This window comes from Perognathus longimembris, chromosome 23 (assembly GCF_023159225.1).
Source record: "Perognathus longimembris pacificus isolate PPM17 chromosome 23, ASM2315922v1, whole genome shotgun sequence".
NCBI classification, from domain to species: Eukaryota; Metazoa; Chordata; class Mammalia; order Rodentia; family Heteromyidae; genus Perognathus; species Perognathus longimembris.
This window is the reverse complement of record NC_063183.1, coordinates 20,861,173-20,878,479: the sequence shown is the minus strand read 5'-3', so window position 1 is coordinate 20,878,479 and position 17,307 is coordinate 20,861,173.

The following is a 17,307-nucleotide window of genomic DNA, read 5'->3' as shown; positions in this document are numbered from 1 at the left end:
TCCAGGTCTCACACTGGATCCTTGGGCAGGTGTTCTACAACTTGAACCTCACCCCCAGCCCTGTTTTGCTTTATTTATTGTCTCTGATACGGTGTCAAGTTTTGCTTGAGGCTGGCTTTAGACAAGGACCCTCCTTCCTACACTTCTGAAGTGGCTGTGATAACAAGAAGGCACCCTATGCTTTTGAGATGGACTCTTGAGAATATTTATTTATTTATTTATCTATTTATTTTTGTCAGTCCTGGGGCTTGAACTCAGGGTCTGGGCACTGTCCCTGAGCTTCTTTTGCTCAAGACTTGAGCCATGGTGGCCATTTCTGGACTTTGCTGGTGTATGTGGTACTGAGGACTTGAACCCAGGGCTTCATGCATGCTAGGCAAGCACTCTAATGCTAAGCCATATTCCCAGTCCCAGAATCTTGATTATATATATATATATATATATTGGTCAGGACTGGCCTCAAACCTCATTCCTCCTGATCGCTACCTCTAGAGTAGCTGGGATTACAAGAGTGAGCCACAACACAGCACTTGTGTGATCTTTGATTCTTCATGACAACATTGCATAAAACCCTATCTGGACAAAAAAAGAAGCTGAATGCAAAAGGACTGGCTTGTGTGTGGCTCCAATGGTAGAACAGTGACTTAGCAAGGATCTAAAAGCTCCATCAAAAAGATGCTTGCTATTGATGTGGCTTGGTCTGCTTTGAGGTGAGGCCTTTCTTTCCCATGATGAGACTAAAGAGTCATGGCATAACTGTCCTCGATTCCGGATAGATGTCTTGAGAAATGAAATTTCACCAGTGGGATATAATGGATTGAAGATCTGGGATATGATGGATAGAAGGCCTAGAGACGATAGAATTTGGCCACTGTAGAAGACTCTAGATTCATAAATGGGGTAGGCAAGGAGAAGAGTTCCCAGCACAATGGAAAGTAGAGTTTTCTGATTTTCTCAGTGGTTTGACGAGATACGTTTTATTTTAACTCTCGACAGTGATTTTCAGTGTCCACAGAGCCCCATGACTCATGGTGTTAGGGGACATTCTCACTAAGTCTGATCTTATTTGGTGCTGGTACTGGTACTGGAGTCTGAACCAAGGGCATTGCCTTTGCTACACAAGTACTCTGCCATTTGGGTCAGTCCCTCCCCAGCCCTTTTGCTTCTAGTTTGTATTTCAGATAGGGTCCTGAGATTTTTCCTAAGTGGACCTCAAACTGCTATCCTTCTGGTTTCTGCCTCTGGATTACAGGAGTGTGCCACCACAATTGAAAGACCTGGGATCTTTTAATCCCTAATATTTCAAGGCAGTGACTGTTATTTCGGAATGAAAGATAAAGGGAAAATAAGACGTTGGCCAAGTAAATAATTTTCTCAAAGAGATCTGCCTGCGGGCTGGGGATATAGCCTAGTGGCAAGAGTGCCTGCCTCGGATACACGAGGCCCTAGGTTCGGTTCCCCAGCACCACATATACAGAAAACGGCCAGAAGCGGCGCTGTGGCTCAAGTGGCGGAGTGCTAGCCTTGAGCGGGAAGAAGCCAGGGACAGTGCTCAGGCCCTGAGTCCAAGGCCCAGGACTGGCCAAAAAAAAAAAGAGAGATCTGCCTGCTAAAGGCAAAAGGGACTACAAGGACTTGTCTTTCTATCACATCTCAAAATTCCAGGAGGACAGAACCTGTGGCCTTCCTCCCTTCTGCTATATCTAGGAGATGGAGCTTCCTTTGGTACCTAATGCTCGTGACACAGCCAGGAGGGAGGACAACCAGTGAAAATGGAGGGCAGGGCAGTCAAGTGTAGATTCTAGTTCAGAATTCTTCAGTCTATAGGTTTGGTCTGCAGAGATTCCCCAGCACCTGAGCTGAGGCTCTGTCTTGGTTTGGGCCCGAAGAGGTGAAGATAAAGTTCCTGGCAAGGACCAGTGAGGAGGAAAACAGGATGGGATCACATCATCTTTGAACCTAGGCACTGATGGATGGACATCAAAGCTCCTTGCATCAGATGATTCTAGATAATGATTTAACCAGGATATGATAATGCCCCATGGCTGCCATTCTGGGACTGAGGCTTTTGAAGACAATTTGGCACTCCTGGAGGGCACTGTCCCATTCAGTGTCCTTCCCCTACGAGTGCCTGATACATCGGCTCCCTGGACCAGCTGCCCTCCACAGAGATGGTGTCTAGAAAAGTACACTGGAGCCAAGAACAGGAGTGCACATCTATAACCCTAGCTACTTGGAGGCTCATAGTTTAAGGCCAACCCAGGCAAATATGTCAGTGATACTTCATCTCAACAAACACGTATTACAGATGTGGTGGCCCACACAGGAAGCATAGGTAAGAGAACTAAGTCCAAGGTTGACCCTGGGTAAAAATGTGAGACCCTATCCAAACAGTATCAAAAGCCCCAAAGCACTGATCGTATGGTTCAAACAGGAGAGCACCTGCTTAGCAAGTATAAAACTTCTGAATCCAAACCCCAGGGTCCTATAAAACAAACTCTCTACTTATGATTGAATTGCAAACGGGACTGACCTATGTCTACCATTTACCTAATAGGTGGCCAATGTATTTTTGAATAAATTAAGGAATGGAAGATGTTAGATTAAGTTAGATGTTGTGACCACAGACATCATGGGCATGTACCCCTCTCATAGGAGGAAAATATAATTAACTCTAGCTCCAGCTGCGGCCCTGCTGTCTTACAAGGCAGGACCTCTGTAGTCAGTGCCTGAGCTCTGTGGAGATATTGAAGCGTTCCCCAAGCTGTGCGGTTCAGGGCTTTGCTGATGGGTGCCTTCTGCTTGAACATTCTCAGCCTGCCTTCTATGAGCTGGATGGGACCCCCCAAACGTGAATGCATTCAAAAACAAGGCCTTTATACAGGTAAGTTGGAGGGGAGCCTGAGTCCCATGTGACTGGTGTCTTGCAAACACCAGGATTTATGTGGTGAGCATGCAGAAGCTGTGCATACAGAAGACCATCGAAAGACACTGGGGGAAAGGAAGGGGAAGTGGCTGTCTGGAAGCCACTAGAGAAATCCAGCCAGCTAACACCTCAATTTTGGACTGCGAGCTGAAGAAGCTGTGAGAAAGCCAATTCCTGTGGTTAAGGTCAACTGGTATGAGGTCTTTGTTTGGCAATCCTCGCAGACTAAATACAGCCTCGCTGCCAAGTGCTTGAAATTGCGTGCTACAGTCTAAGCCCTTCCCACGCAACCCTCCTTCCTTCCTCCTCTCCTCTCCCAGGTGGCTGATCTGTATTCTGCCTCACCTTGTCCCCAGCTCCTTCTTCCAATTCTCCTCCAGGCCTGCATCCCTCTTCTGTGCACCAGAAGACCCAAACTTGTAATACAGACCAAGAAAACACAACTTTAGTCAGAGATGCAATGATACTATTAAATGCATTGGAATCCCAGGTGACAGGTTAAAAGAAAGAAGCTCAAATTTATTGGACTCAGGTCCCACTTGCCTGACTAGACAAAGGAAGTCATTTCTCCTTGATGACTGACAGTCTTTTTATTATTGACAGTTTAGAAAACTCCTGGGGTCATAGCTCATTGTTGGTAAGGTGTACAACACTGCCAGGCTTGGCTTTCGAAGAAGGGAAGTTCATACATCACTACCTTCAAAGGAAATCTCAATCCTTTCCCTGTAGGAACTATAGTAGGTTAGATAATGCCTCCCGGGTTCTCCAGGTCTGTATAAACCAGTCATGATGGTACAGGCCTGTAATTGCAGCAATTTAGGAGATGTAACAGGGAGAATTGTAGTCCAAGGCTAGTCTTACCTAAAGAGTAGCCTAAAGCAGAAAAGGCCAGAGGCATGGCTCAAGTAACAGAGTACCTACTTAGCAAATGTACCATCCTAAGTTCAAAAGGTCTCTGACTCATTATTACATGGACAGATGTTGAATTTGTGCCAAAGAAGGCATGAAAAGAATACACACAAAGCAGAAACTTTCTTCCCTTAAAAAAGTTGAGGAGCGGGGCTGGGGATATGGCCTAGTGGCAAGAGTGCTTGCCTCGTATACATGAGGCTCTAGGTTCGATTCCCCAGCACCACATATACAGAAAATGGCCAGAAGTGGCGCTGTGGCTCAAGTGGCAGAGTGCTAGCCTTGAGCGGGAAGAAGCCAGGGACAGTGCTCAGGCCCTGAGTCCAAGCCCCAGGACTGGCCAAAAAAAAAAAAAAAAAAAAAAGTTGAGGAGCCGGTGCTGGTGGCTCAGGCCTATAATCCTAGCTGTTCAGGGGGCTATGATCTGAGGATCATAGTTCAAGGCCAGCCCAGGCCAAAAAAAAAAAAAAAAAGTACATGAGACTCTAATCTCTAATTAAGCACCAGAAAACCGGAAGTAGGGCTATGGCTTAAAGTGGTAGAGCATTAGCCTTGAGCACAAAAGCTCAGGGGCAGCACCCAGGTCCTGAGTTCAAATCCTACAACGGGAAAAAACAATTGAGGAAATGTCAAGCACTAATGGCTCATCCCTGTAATCCTAGCTACTTGAGAGGCTGAGATCTGAGGATTAAAGTTTAAAGCCAGGCCCGGCAGGAAAGTCCCTGAGACTCTTACAATTAACCACCAAAAAGCCAGAAGTAGAGCTATGATTTACAGTGCTATCCTTGAGTAAAAAAAGATCAGTGACAGCTCCCAGATCCTGAGTTCAAGTTTCAGGAAACACACACAAACACACACACACACACTTAAAGCAAGACAACTTTCTCTATAGCCCAAAACATTTATAAACATTAGTCAACGATGCATCTATTTTATGTGACATTTAATGTGTAGAATATCTGAGTTAGGAGGATTCATCCTTAAAGCCCAACAAGATATTTTTATTGATTCCCTCTCAAATCACCCAGGGCACCGGGAATTCCCATTTATGTAGGTATGTAGGTCACAAAGTCTTGCAACAATCATCTACCATCATGGTAGTCTGCAGATTCCAGCTTTGGCTACCCTTTCTTCCATCTATGTCTGCATATATTTTCAGATCTACTTTCCCCATTATGCTTGGGCCAATGCATAATGACATTGCAAAGTAATCCAGACTTAGCTTAGGCTCTTAGTGCTCTCATTGGATGGTTGGATATGTCTAGGAAAGTTATTTTCTTCTTTAGGAAAGCTTTAACACATGCATGGTGCAGACTTTTACTTTCTCCTCCAGATGAATGAAGAAAGGAAATAATCAATGATCCCTTCCCCCAAGGAAACTGTTCAAGGACAAGTACGACAAGAATTCACAACTTTTAGACTTAGACCCCAAAGTCTAATTGTCCGTCTTTTTTTTTTTTCTGTCACCAGGAAGCCATTCTGGAACATATCCCTTGAATCCAGCTAAGTTTGACAGCAAATCTGTAACCCATGGCAACTTCTAGCCATGGTGGGTAGAACTCTATACAGATATAGGCCAGCAGCCGGATTCGAGGCACAGCTGATCAAATATTTGAACAGTTCATTGTATAATGTGACTTCACTAAGTGCCTACCTATCGTACAAAAGCCATCAGCAATTAGATGACTCCGAAATAGCCTGAGAATGCAAAGGCACATCTTTCACAGCTTAAAATAGAAAAAAAAATCATTAATATTCTCCTGAACGTCACAAATAGAGATGTGGGAACTTGCGCCATTTGTGATGACTCAGCCAGAATCAAGTCTGTGTCAATGGGACTCCTCAGAAGCTACTCAAATGTTACGGCCTAAGCCATGGTCATAAATAATGATTTCAAATGTGTGTTCTGGTGGGCAGATCTGATGCACGCAGGCAAGGTTGGGGTACGTATTTATGTGGAGCTCGAGGAGAGTCTGATCACTTCCTGTTAAGCTGTCTATGGTGATTTAACTTCCTCTGACGTCAATAAATTGGGCAGACTGCCTTTGAAACACATTTCGAAGAAGAAAAAAAAAGCTAATGAGCTGGGATTTTCCACTCATCTGGGAGCCTACTGGGTTGCAAGGAAAGTTATTTGAATTTAAAATGGAATGGAGTCAGGTGTTGGTAGCTTCCCACATATAATCCTCACTATTCAGGGAGGCTGAGATTTGAGAATAGTGATTCAAAACCAGCCTGGGAAGACAAATCTGAGACAGTCTTCACCTCTGATTAATCAGCAATAAGCCAGAAGTAAGAGGATGGCTCAGGTGGTAGAGTGAGTGCCAGCTAGGATTACAAGTGTGAGCCACTGACACCTGGCTTTCCAGAGACCGTTTTAAACACTAAAGATAGGACAAGAAAACTTGACACATGGCGATTCTGTAAGACAAGAACATGAGGCCCTGGGTTGAATCCCCATTCCCTGTAAAAAGAAAAGAAAAGGAATGGAATGGCACAACATAGGGAAAAAACATCAGTATTCATAATACGTTAAGGGTGAGGAATGTTCTTGGCAATTTCTGTTTTACTATCACATATGAAGTGTGTGGTAATGTAAATGTACTACTATGTGTCATAGTAAGCAAAAATCATAGCAAGTCATAGAGTTTGAGCATACTTGTGAGTTGTTTTTTAAGGGGGAAGATACTAAGGTTTGGGCTCAGAACCTGGGCCTGCTCCACTTGCCTTCCCTAGAACCCCCGCCCCCCACCGCCCCCGCCAGTGACTACAGGCCAAGTAGGGTCTTCCCTTCTAACTCTCACATTGAGAGGCTGGGGTGGAAAATAGATGGCTCAACACCAGCACAGGTTTACTCTGGAGAAAACCTGCGGAGTGGGGCCTCCAGCTAAGAGACTCACCCCTGCCTATAGACAAGAACTTTGTTTTTGTTTTTGTTTTTGCCAGTCCTGGGCCTTGAACTCAGGGCCTGAGCACTATCCCTGGCTTCTTTTTGCTCAAGGATAGCACTCTGCCACTTGAGCCACAGTGCCACTTCTGGCCATTTTCTATATATGCGGTGCTGAGGAATGGAACCCAGAGCTTCATGTATACAAGGCAAGCACTCTTGCCACTAGGCCATATTTCCAGCCCTAGACTAGCACTTTTATAGTAGGGAAACTGGAGTTATCTGGTAGAGATTGGTACAAAAGTAGCTCTGGTGAGACATAGATAACTTACAGAATGGGTTCCAGAAGGAAGCCAGACAGAGATATATGTTCAAGTCTGTTAAACCCTGTCTAAGAGTGAGGGTAGGATGGATGGTCACAAATAGAGATGCTAGTCTGGGAGCTCAAGATAAGGATACCTGGCTATTGGTACCTTACATGGTAGCCCAGAGTTGCCACCCAAATCAGATTCTTCACCTGGTTGTAGGCAATTGTGTGTCCCGATTTAGTAGCAAACAAAATATATCCTGAAAGAAAACATACCTGCACATACAGTTTTACAAAAATAACCAATATAATGTCACAACTATCATATAATGGAGAAAAAAAATCAGGTACTAAGGACACAATTTTTCTCAAGATGTAAATGGTATGGTACTCAGTCACTAGAGATAGAGTGAATTGGTCAGAGGGTTGGATGTGCCCATAATATGTGAGTTGGGTTTTAAATAAAAGCAGCTGAAAAGAAGCCACTCAATACACCAAATGTAAAGGAAAGTGAAATGGAAGAGGCCTTGTAATAGCCTAGCAAGATTCTCTGTGGAAACAAAAAGGAATCTGGGGCTGGGAATATGGCCTAGTAGAGTGTTTGCCTTGTATACATGAAGCCCTGCGTTTGATTCCTCAGTACCACATTTATAGAAAAAGCTAGAAGTGGCGCTGTGGCTCAAATGGTAGAGTGCTAGCCTTGAGCAAAAAGAAGCTCAGGGACAGTGCTCGGGCCTTGAGTTTAAGCTCCAGGACTGGCAAAGAAAAAAAAATCTGGAAGGAACTTTTTTTTTTTTTTTTTTAAATGTGGCAAACTATTTTATTTTTCTTTTCTTTTTTTTTCAATTTTTTATTATCAAACTGATGTACAGAGAGGTTACAGTTTCATACGTTAGGCATTGGATGCAGGAAGGAACTTTTTTGTTGGTGAGTTGTGGGGCATGGGACTTGAACCCAGGGCCTGGGTGCTGTCCCTGAACATCTTTGTGCTCAAGGCTAGCGCTCTACCACTTGAGCTCTACCACTTCTGGTTTTTAAGTACTTTATAGGAGATAAGAATCTCACTGGGGGCTGGGAATATGGCCTAGTGGCAAGAGTGCTTGCCTCCCATACATGAAGCCCTGGGTTCAATTCCCCAGCACCACATATACAGAAAATGGCCAGAAGTGGTGCTGTGGCTCAAGTGGCAGAGTGCTAACCTTGAGGAAAAAGAAGCCAGGGACAGTGCTCAGGCCCTGAGTCCAGTCCTCAGGATTGGCAAAAAAAAGAAGAATCTCACTGGGACTTTTTCTGCCTGAGCTGGCTTCAAACCACAATTGATCCTCAGATCTCGCTTACTGAGTATCTAGGATTACAGGTATGCGCCACCAGCACCTAGTGGGAAGGAACTTCAATTGACACAGAAATAGCAGCTAAAAATAGACTACCTCTGGCAAAGTGTTGAGGGGGAACCATCACTTCCTCCCTAAGTGAGCCAGGGCTTATGTATAGGTGCTGGGCCTGTCATTGCTTTGTTATGACCTAGGCTGATAATGATAAGTTGCCTGGAAAACATCATTCCTGTCTTGCAAAATCTCCCCGTATCAAGTTTTTCTTGTCCCTTCTTTAGTCTTTAAAACACCTCTGGAAAGCCAGGCATCGGTGGCTCACACCTACAATCCTAGCTAGTTAGGAGGCTGAGATCTGAGGATCATGGTTCAAAGCCAACCAGGGCAAGAACATCCGTGAGCCTCTTATCTCCCATTAAACACCAAATTGCAAGAAGTGGAGTTATGGTTCAAATGGTGGAGAGACAGCCTTGAGCAAAAAAAACTAAGGGACAGTACCCAGGCCCTATCAGCACATACATACATACACACACACACACACACACACACACACACACACACACACACACACACACACACACACACACACACATCTGGAAACCATATATTGTAATTGATGATAGATAACTAAGGAGTTTACTAGAAAAGTATGCTCATTCACAATGCCAAGCAGTACACATTGAACATCATTAACACAGTGAGGAAGATAAATAATGGGCAACCCTAAAGTAAGTGGGGCTTCTTATCATTGCTTTAAGACTTAAAAATAAATGGTGGTAAAATTTTAAATGTTAAAAAAAATCCTTCATTTAAGGAAATGCAGTGTGAATCTTGCATTTAATGTACATCTTTATTTTAATAATAGTGAGACCTGAATCTGTCAGAGAATCTGGTAAATCCATTAATCTGGGCCTTAAGTGTTTGCCATATTTTTATATGAGACAATGCACAGCGCAAAGAACATGGCGCTATTCTCTGCAATGCTGAGCAAGTCTTGGCACATTTCCCAACAAAACAAAGCAGAGCCAGGTGACCATGGCCCATGCTTGAAGTCCTAGCTACTCAGGAGGCAGAGCACTGAGGATCCAGGTTCAAAACCAGCCCAGGCAGGAAAAAATTTCATGAGGCTCTTACCTCCAATTAATCACCCCCAAACCAGAAGGAGACCCCTGGCTCAAGCAGTAGAGTACTAGGATTAAGTGAGAAAGCTAAGAAACAGTACTTAGGCATGAGTTCAAGCCACAGTACTGGAAACAAATAAATACACAAATAAAATAACAGAGATCTCTGATACGCATGGTAAACATGTTCTTGGAAAAAAAATCAGTGTGCATCCTAAAACAATGCAAAAACACCTCCCTGATACATTTAAAACATAGATTCTAGGCTGCCATAATTATTCAGTGCCTTTCCCTTTATGTGGCCACCTGCTAGAACATGCAAATGTCATGCCTCGCTTGAGAAGATTATTTGTGTGTGGAACTCTCCTGCCAATGACACATTGTTTAGGCCCCTGGTCTACTCTCAGTGTATGTACTGTGTTTCTACAATCATTGTGGTAAGAAGACTTCCACTCATCTTACATTATAAATATGTTCTTCAAGAACCCCTGAGGTCTGTTAAGAGAAAGCATCTCTTCTATCAAAGTGTTTTGCTTCAAAGTTCCTGCTTTGGCCTAGTGGCTTGGCTCTTGAGGAAAAGAGGAACTGCTTTGGGATAAAGGATTGGTAAAATGTAAGGTTCCATCTTAAACTGGCTATCCAAGACAGGATTGTGACACACCCTGAAGTGATGTAAATAATATACTAACTTTACACAGTAAGTGTTGCTAATGTTCAGTATCAATGTCATTGTTCAATGTGAAACTTTCCTGAATCTGGCCCTTTGCTGTAGTTGCAATTGCCCACACCTGTTTCCCTCTGTATTGCCCAAACCTGAAACCCCTCCCCCGCCCCCAAGAGCTACATCCTCTTTTGTTGCTAGATGATTTCCATTATGGTCAAGATGCCCTGACCTCTTTGAAACAGTTTCTGGACATTCCTTGAAAGTAATGAAACCAGTTTCTAGATATTTCTCCAAAGTAATAAACTGGTTCTTGGACAATTCTCAAAATTAATGAGCCACTACAATTAGGCAAAAGGGAACGTTCCTGTGGTTTTTGGGTTTAAAAGCAGCCTTCAGAGATAGCTGGGGATTGAGATCCCAACCTTGAGTGCAGTCCTGGAATGCCAGTACTTTCTCACTCAATAAAATTCTTTCCATCCCCGGAAAAATAAATAAATAAATAAAAGAGAACCCCTGGGGTCACAACAATTGACACAAAAATAAAGAATTGTCTCAGCAAGGAAAAATTTATTGCTGCAGAAGGGTCAGCCATCAGCCAAAAATCTGGCAAGCAAGCACACAGAGAAGGCAGGCTGCCCACCTAATTATCCCTGACACAGCAGGCCCCGCCCACCCCTCTGCTGGGATTGGTTAGGCTTAGGCTCACAATCTGCCCGACTGGCTACTTTGAATAGGTTCAAATGTATTTACATATGGTGACATTTGAAATAAAATTAACACTACACAAGTAATCTCAAAATATGACAATACCCTCTGCTATTTCTTGAAAAATCTTAATTCCATCTTGAAAAGAAACCAGTTTAAGACAAAACTTTACATTAAAAAAAAAGGAGAAACTCAACCTTCCTTATCCCTTTTAAAACCATATCTCTTTTCATTAATAAGAACATATTTGTGGCTCACACCTGTGATCTTAGCTACTCAGGAGGCTTGAGATGTGAGGATCATGATTCAAAGCCAGCCCTGGCAGGAAAGTCCAGGAGACTCTTATCTCCAAATAACCACCAGAAAACTGGGAGTGGCTCCAGTGGTAGAGTGCTAGCCTTGAGCTGAAGAGCTCAGGGACAGTGCCCAGGCTCAGAGTTCAAGCCCTACTACCAACCAAAAAAAAAAAAAAAAAAAAAAAAAAGAACCATATTTAAGCTACACACGTTGACACTTTGATAGACAAGGCAGTCTTTCTCACACTTACCACCCATTCCCTGATGTAAGCTATCAATTCAACGCTGAAGGCCATGAGCTGATCAAATCTGCCTGTTGTACAATTGCTCCGCATAGAATCCCTCTCCCCTCCCCTTTCTGCTGCTGTGTACAACCCCAGTGACAGCTGATGGCTGTTGCCCTGTAGCTGGCTTACTGTGGCCTGCCTGGGACAGGACCCAGCTGCTGTGATTCTGCACGTCATTAACAACCCACTCTTTTACCGACCCCTCCCTCCAGCAGCCAATGGCCCAAAGTCCACTGGCAAGAATACAGCTAGAGGGAGAACAAAGCTGAAGTTATTCTCGTGGACTCTTTTGAAATGATGCCAACAGGTTGACTTCTAAACTTCTTTCTTTCGTCCCTAGTATGGCCTAGTAAACAACTATTTCTATAGCAGGATTCCTCTTGCTACTTTCCTTGTCCCCTAGTAATTTACAGGCTCGAGACATCTTTGCGTGTGTGTGTGCGTGCATGCGTGTATGTGTGTGTGTGTGTGTGTGTGTGTGTGTGTTCTGATATTGGTGCTTGAACTTTGGGCTTCATGCTTTCTCTTGGCTTTTTCACTCAAGGCTGGCTCTCTACCACTTGACCCACAGTTCTACTTCTGGCACTTTTTGCTCATTAATTGGAGATAAGAGTCTCACGAACTTTTTCTTTTCTTTTTTTTTTTTTTTTTTTGGTCTGGACTGGCTTTAAACCTAGATCTCAGCAGACTCCTGAATAGCTAGGATTACAGGTGTGGGCTACCAGTGCCCTCAAGGTATCTTTAAGGCCGAGGGTCTTTCCATCGATGGCTCTCTCCAGGGACTGTCCCAAGCAGGTGCTAATCCCTCAGCTGCTGATGACAGAGCTTTTGTGTGAATTGCTACATGATACACACTTAATGCAGGAAAAAGCCAAAACACTGGCAATGTGGTAAATCACAGATCTGCTGTGTCTACACTGGGAATATTGTGTGCCTCACTTCTCGTCCTCAAGCTCGTGATCTACTGGGCCACAGTGGCAGCTCTGACCTTGCCTGTATAAATGATATAATTCAGGCCATGGTCAGGTCATATCCTGACAGATGCTGATTGTTCTTATTTGGTTAGGGAATTTGCTTAAGCTGATTGTAGCTGGTTTTATAGTAAGGATTCAAGTGGTGTGGTTATGTTACCCAGTATGTGTATGAGACAGGAGAATTTGAAAATAGATGCATGGGATCTAGACACTTAAAAAAAAGTATCAGGCTGGTGGTTCACACCTGTAATCCTAGCTACTCAGGGGGCTGAGATCTGAGGGTCATGGTTCAAAGCCAGCCTGAGCAGGAAATTCTGTGAGACTCTTATCTCTAATAAGCTGCTCTGAAAAAGCCAGAAGTGGCACTGTAGTTCAAGTGGTAAAGCACTAGCTTTGAGCACAAAGAGGCTCAGGGACACTGCCTAGTCCTGAAGTTCAAGCCCCAGGACTGGAGAAAAAAAATCAGTTTATTTTACTCCCTTCAGATCTGGAAGTGACATTGTAACCTCCTGCCTCTGGAAGACTCAATTTAAATTTAAGGCCAAGGAGAAGATTCATACTTTTTTCCCCCACCAGTCCTGGGGCTTGGACTCTGGGCCTGAGCACTGTCCCTGGCTTCTTTTTGCTCAAGGCTAGCACTCTACCACTTGAGCCACAGCGCCACTTCTGGCCTTTTTGTATATATGTGGTGCTGAGGAATCCAACCCAGGTCTTCATGTATACGAATACAAGGCAAGCACTCTTGCCACTAGGCCATATTCCCAGCCCTGATTCATGACTTTTTAAAGAGTATCTCCTGAGCATTTTCTTCAAGTAATTTCCTGCAGAGCTCCTCCATTCACTGTTTTAGTTGACAACACACATAAGATGCACCCTTCCCAGGGGAAGACTGGAATCAGAATCTATCAATGGCTTTAATTAGTCATTTGACATAAATGTCATCATCAGATTATCCTCTGGGAGTTCTCCAGCATAGCTCTCAGGATTCCAGTGCACGAATAAACCTGTTCTCACCTCAGAGAGTGAAAGCAAAGAATATGGAAGTCCTCACAAAGATCCTTCACTGTATTGGTCAACTTCCTTGTGTATAAGCGATTGGAATGAACTCTAAAACCATTTGAGCAGAAAAGAATTTAAAAAAATATTTTCATAGGATCTCTAGAAAGACTGAAGGCCAGCCTTTGTGGTGAGAGTAAAACTTGGAATTTTGGGACTTTGAGAGGCTACGTGGTTAAAAACAGGCAAGAATTGGTTTCTTTCCTGGGAGGACTAAAAGAAACAACTAGATGGTAGATATAGTTTATCTTACTCAACTGATGGGTAGTTCCTTTTCAGTCTGCATCTTCTTTCCCCACTCCACCTCTCTCTCATCCTTCCACCTTCTCTCCGTGTGTGTGTGTGTGTGTGTGTGTGTGTGTGTGTGTGTGTGTGTGTGTGTGTGTGTGCTCAGAGTCTAGGTCCTGATCCTTAGCTTTTTCACTCAAGGCTGGTGCTCTACCACATGGGCCACAGCTCCACTTCTGGCTTTTTGCTAGTTAATTGAAGATAAGAGTCTTATGGACTTTCCTGCCTGGCCTGGCTTCAAATCACAATTCTCAGATCGTAGCCTCCTCTGTAGCTAGGATTACAGATGTGAGCCACCAGTGCCTGGCTTCATTCACTTTCAGGGGAGGGGAAGAGGGGAGCTCAAGTAACATTTTTGTTGATTTTCCACGAACATACATCAGAAATAATTATCATTTTCCTTTGCTTAAGAATCTAAGACCCTATTAATGGTATAGGGTTTTCACAGAGGCCCTAAGCTTCCCATTAATTGATGTCTCTGACCAAGAACTTACAGTGAGTTTGGGCAACTCTCCTCCCTTTGTCCTGAGCACCCATTTCTATCAGGCTGCTCTGCCCCACTATGAATGGACACTTTGCCACCATGTTCTGATACCTACAAGTGGCCTCCTTCAGGGAACTTTCTAGTAACATTCTCTCATTCCAAATAGTTTCCCTTATTCAGCAGGTAAGTATTTTTCCTTTTCAAAAACTAAGCCATTTTGTAAGTTGGGGACATTTAACATGTTCCCCAACTTAGAATAAACACATAGGCAACTGAAAAAAAAATAAAGAACTCAATAACCTTCTAAAACGTGTCTTATTTTTACAGACCTGTTTTGTCTTACCACTGTGCTTTCAATTTTAAACTTCCAACTTGGTTTATGTGGCAATGTTTTTTGCTCATCACAAAAGAATGCTATTTGGTTATGAATTAAGCTATGTACCCATACGTGGGAAAGTGAGCTTATTTTTATGTACTGAGGGTGAGTGTCAAGAGGACCATCTGTTGTTTTTGTCCTGTGAGTATCCTCTCTCCTAGCATGACACCCCCTTTCCTTTGAGGAGCCATCCCTCCACTGCACCAAGATGATTTATTGAATGGCCAACAGAAGTCGCCCCTTCCCTGGCCACTGGGTCACATAACTAAGCCTGCCCTTTTAGAAGCTTCCTTGGTGACCCTAGAGATTGTGTTGCTCTTTCTTCTGGGAGCATTATGCTATTTTGATGTAAGTCCCCCCCACCCAGCCCAGGGGCAAGAGAGTTCGTGGGACGCTTATCTGCAATTAACCACCAAAAAGACAGAAGCCGTGGTTCAAATGGTAGAGCTCTAGCCTTGTGTGCAAAAAGCTCAGTGACAGTGCTCAGGCCCTGGGTTTAAGCCTCGGAACACCCCCCCCACCACCCCTCCCACCCCAACACACAAAATAATCTCTTTTTACAACCTCTTAAGTGATTTTTTTTAAAGCGTAAAAACAAGAGCATCTGGGTATGAAATCGGATCCATCCTTTGCCTCTGTTTCCTCATTTGGAAAATGAAGGAAAACCAGTACCTAATTTCTAATATTGTTCAAGTATTACAGAGGTTGCCAGAGCAGGATCTATCATGGGAGGAGCTGCTGTGTAACCCTTCACGGCTATTGTCCTGATGTTCTCCAGACACTTCTAGTATCCTCTTCCTGCCCAGGTAGATTGTTGGCTGCACCAGTATTGAATTCCTGATCCCTAAATTCCAAATATCTCTGTTCCTGAAAAACCTGCACTGAACTACTTCTGCCCTGTCATGGAGCAGAGGGGCAGGCAGTTCTGGGAACTTACCTGTCCTGGCTCAAGTGTTTGGAAACCTGACATCTCAGCCACCCCCTGTGGGCGGGAGGGAGATCTGGCAGATGCCAGGAGAGGTGGGTAGCTGGAGGGGAAATGTGATGACTGAGAAAACAGCCACTACTTTGAAAATATTACCAGGAGAAGGGGGCCCGTCACGTCCACTGGACATTTCCATTTTATGGGAGAGATGCAAACCCATGATTGGGTAAAGGCTTAGGTCTTTATTGAATCATGCCCATTGTCCTCAGGGCTTACAGAGTTGAAATCACAGAAATTACCAGGCTCAGGCCACTAAACTGCAGTCATCTTTGAGAGAAACAGCTTTATCCTTTGTCAGAAACTGGTTGGCCTCATTTAGTAGATAATGTCCTTCTGTAAGAAGCTATGCTGAAACCAAAGTATGAAAAGCAGCAAGAACTAGACATGGTTCTCCTACCTTTACCTGCTCCCTAAGACAGAAGGGACATCACAGAGCCTTCTCTGGAAAGTCGAGAATAATCCTATCAACTTTCTGGTAGCAACAGGAGATGATACATGGACTAGCTATAGCTTACTGATAGCAAGTGCTCCAAAAAGTAACATCTTCCCTGACCAATGGGAAGCCGCAAGGCAAAGGGTTCACCAGCTGGGTGGAACGTGAGCAGGTTATTTCCTAACCAAGCAGATGCCTTCCGAGCTACGGCCAAACTGGTCAGATACTTGAGAAATAGAGATTACCCCCTCCAAGCAAACACAGCATTTGAGTGGCTATTTAACTGGCTTCATTAGAGGTTGTTGTTGAAACAGCATTCCTGTTGTCCCTGTCTGTGTTTGTACAGATACCTTTTGAATAGAGGGGTCTGTGAATGTAAAAGAAAGGCTTAAGGGCTGGGAATATGGCCTAGTGGCAAGAGTGCTTGCCTTGTATACATGAAACCCAGGGTTTGATTCCTTAGCACCACATATATAGAAAATGGCCAGAACTGGCGCTGTGGCTCAAGTGGCAGCAAAAAGAAGCCAGGGACAGTGCTCAGGCCCTGAGTCCAAGGCCCAGGACTGGCCAAAAAACAAAAACACAAAACATAAAAAAAAAAACAAAAACAAGAAAGGCTTAAAAGTGAGCAAAAATGTTGGACAGCATTTTCTTACCCTGCTGTGCCCATGGTAGACAGTATTGATTACAGTTGTGTTGCTGAAGTTGAACTTGGATGCGGCATATTTTCCTCCAACATTGCTGCAGACAGCCTTTACCAGTTGGTCAAATTGGGCATTCTGGGCTAAATTTGGATAATTCTAGAGAGACTTAAGGAAGATGGATAGGTCGGGCAGGTGGGATTTCTATACTCTTTAGTTCATTTCACAAGCAACTAACTGCATCCTCTGGTTACCGAGGCCCTAACCATCATCCAGCTTTCCAGTTTTGCCATATCTATAATATTGTTCCTAGATAGAGTCACTGGCATGGATGTGAATCACTGCAACCAATGTCCTGTGAGGACCATTTCATACTCCTAACGCACGAGATAGCGCAGATGCCATCTGTGGAGGGATCTGTGTCTTGAAGTCCCCAGGGAGGGCTGGTCCCTTTGTCATCCCCAGGAGGAAGGGGGTGGTGGAACGTGCAGGTTTTACCATGGTGAGGAAACCAGACAGCTAGGGTGGGGGATGGAGGTGGCCTTGGTCCAGACTCTGCTGATGACTTAACAGCTGCAATGTTTCTCATTGGCCAAAGGTCAAATATATTGCCTGGAAATGAAATGAGGCCCCACAGATC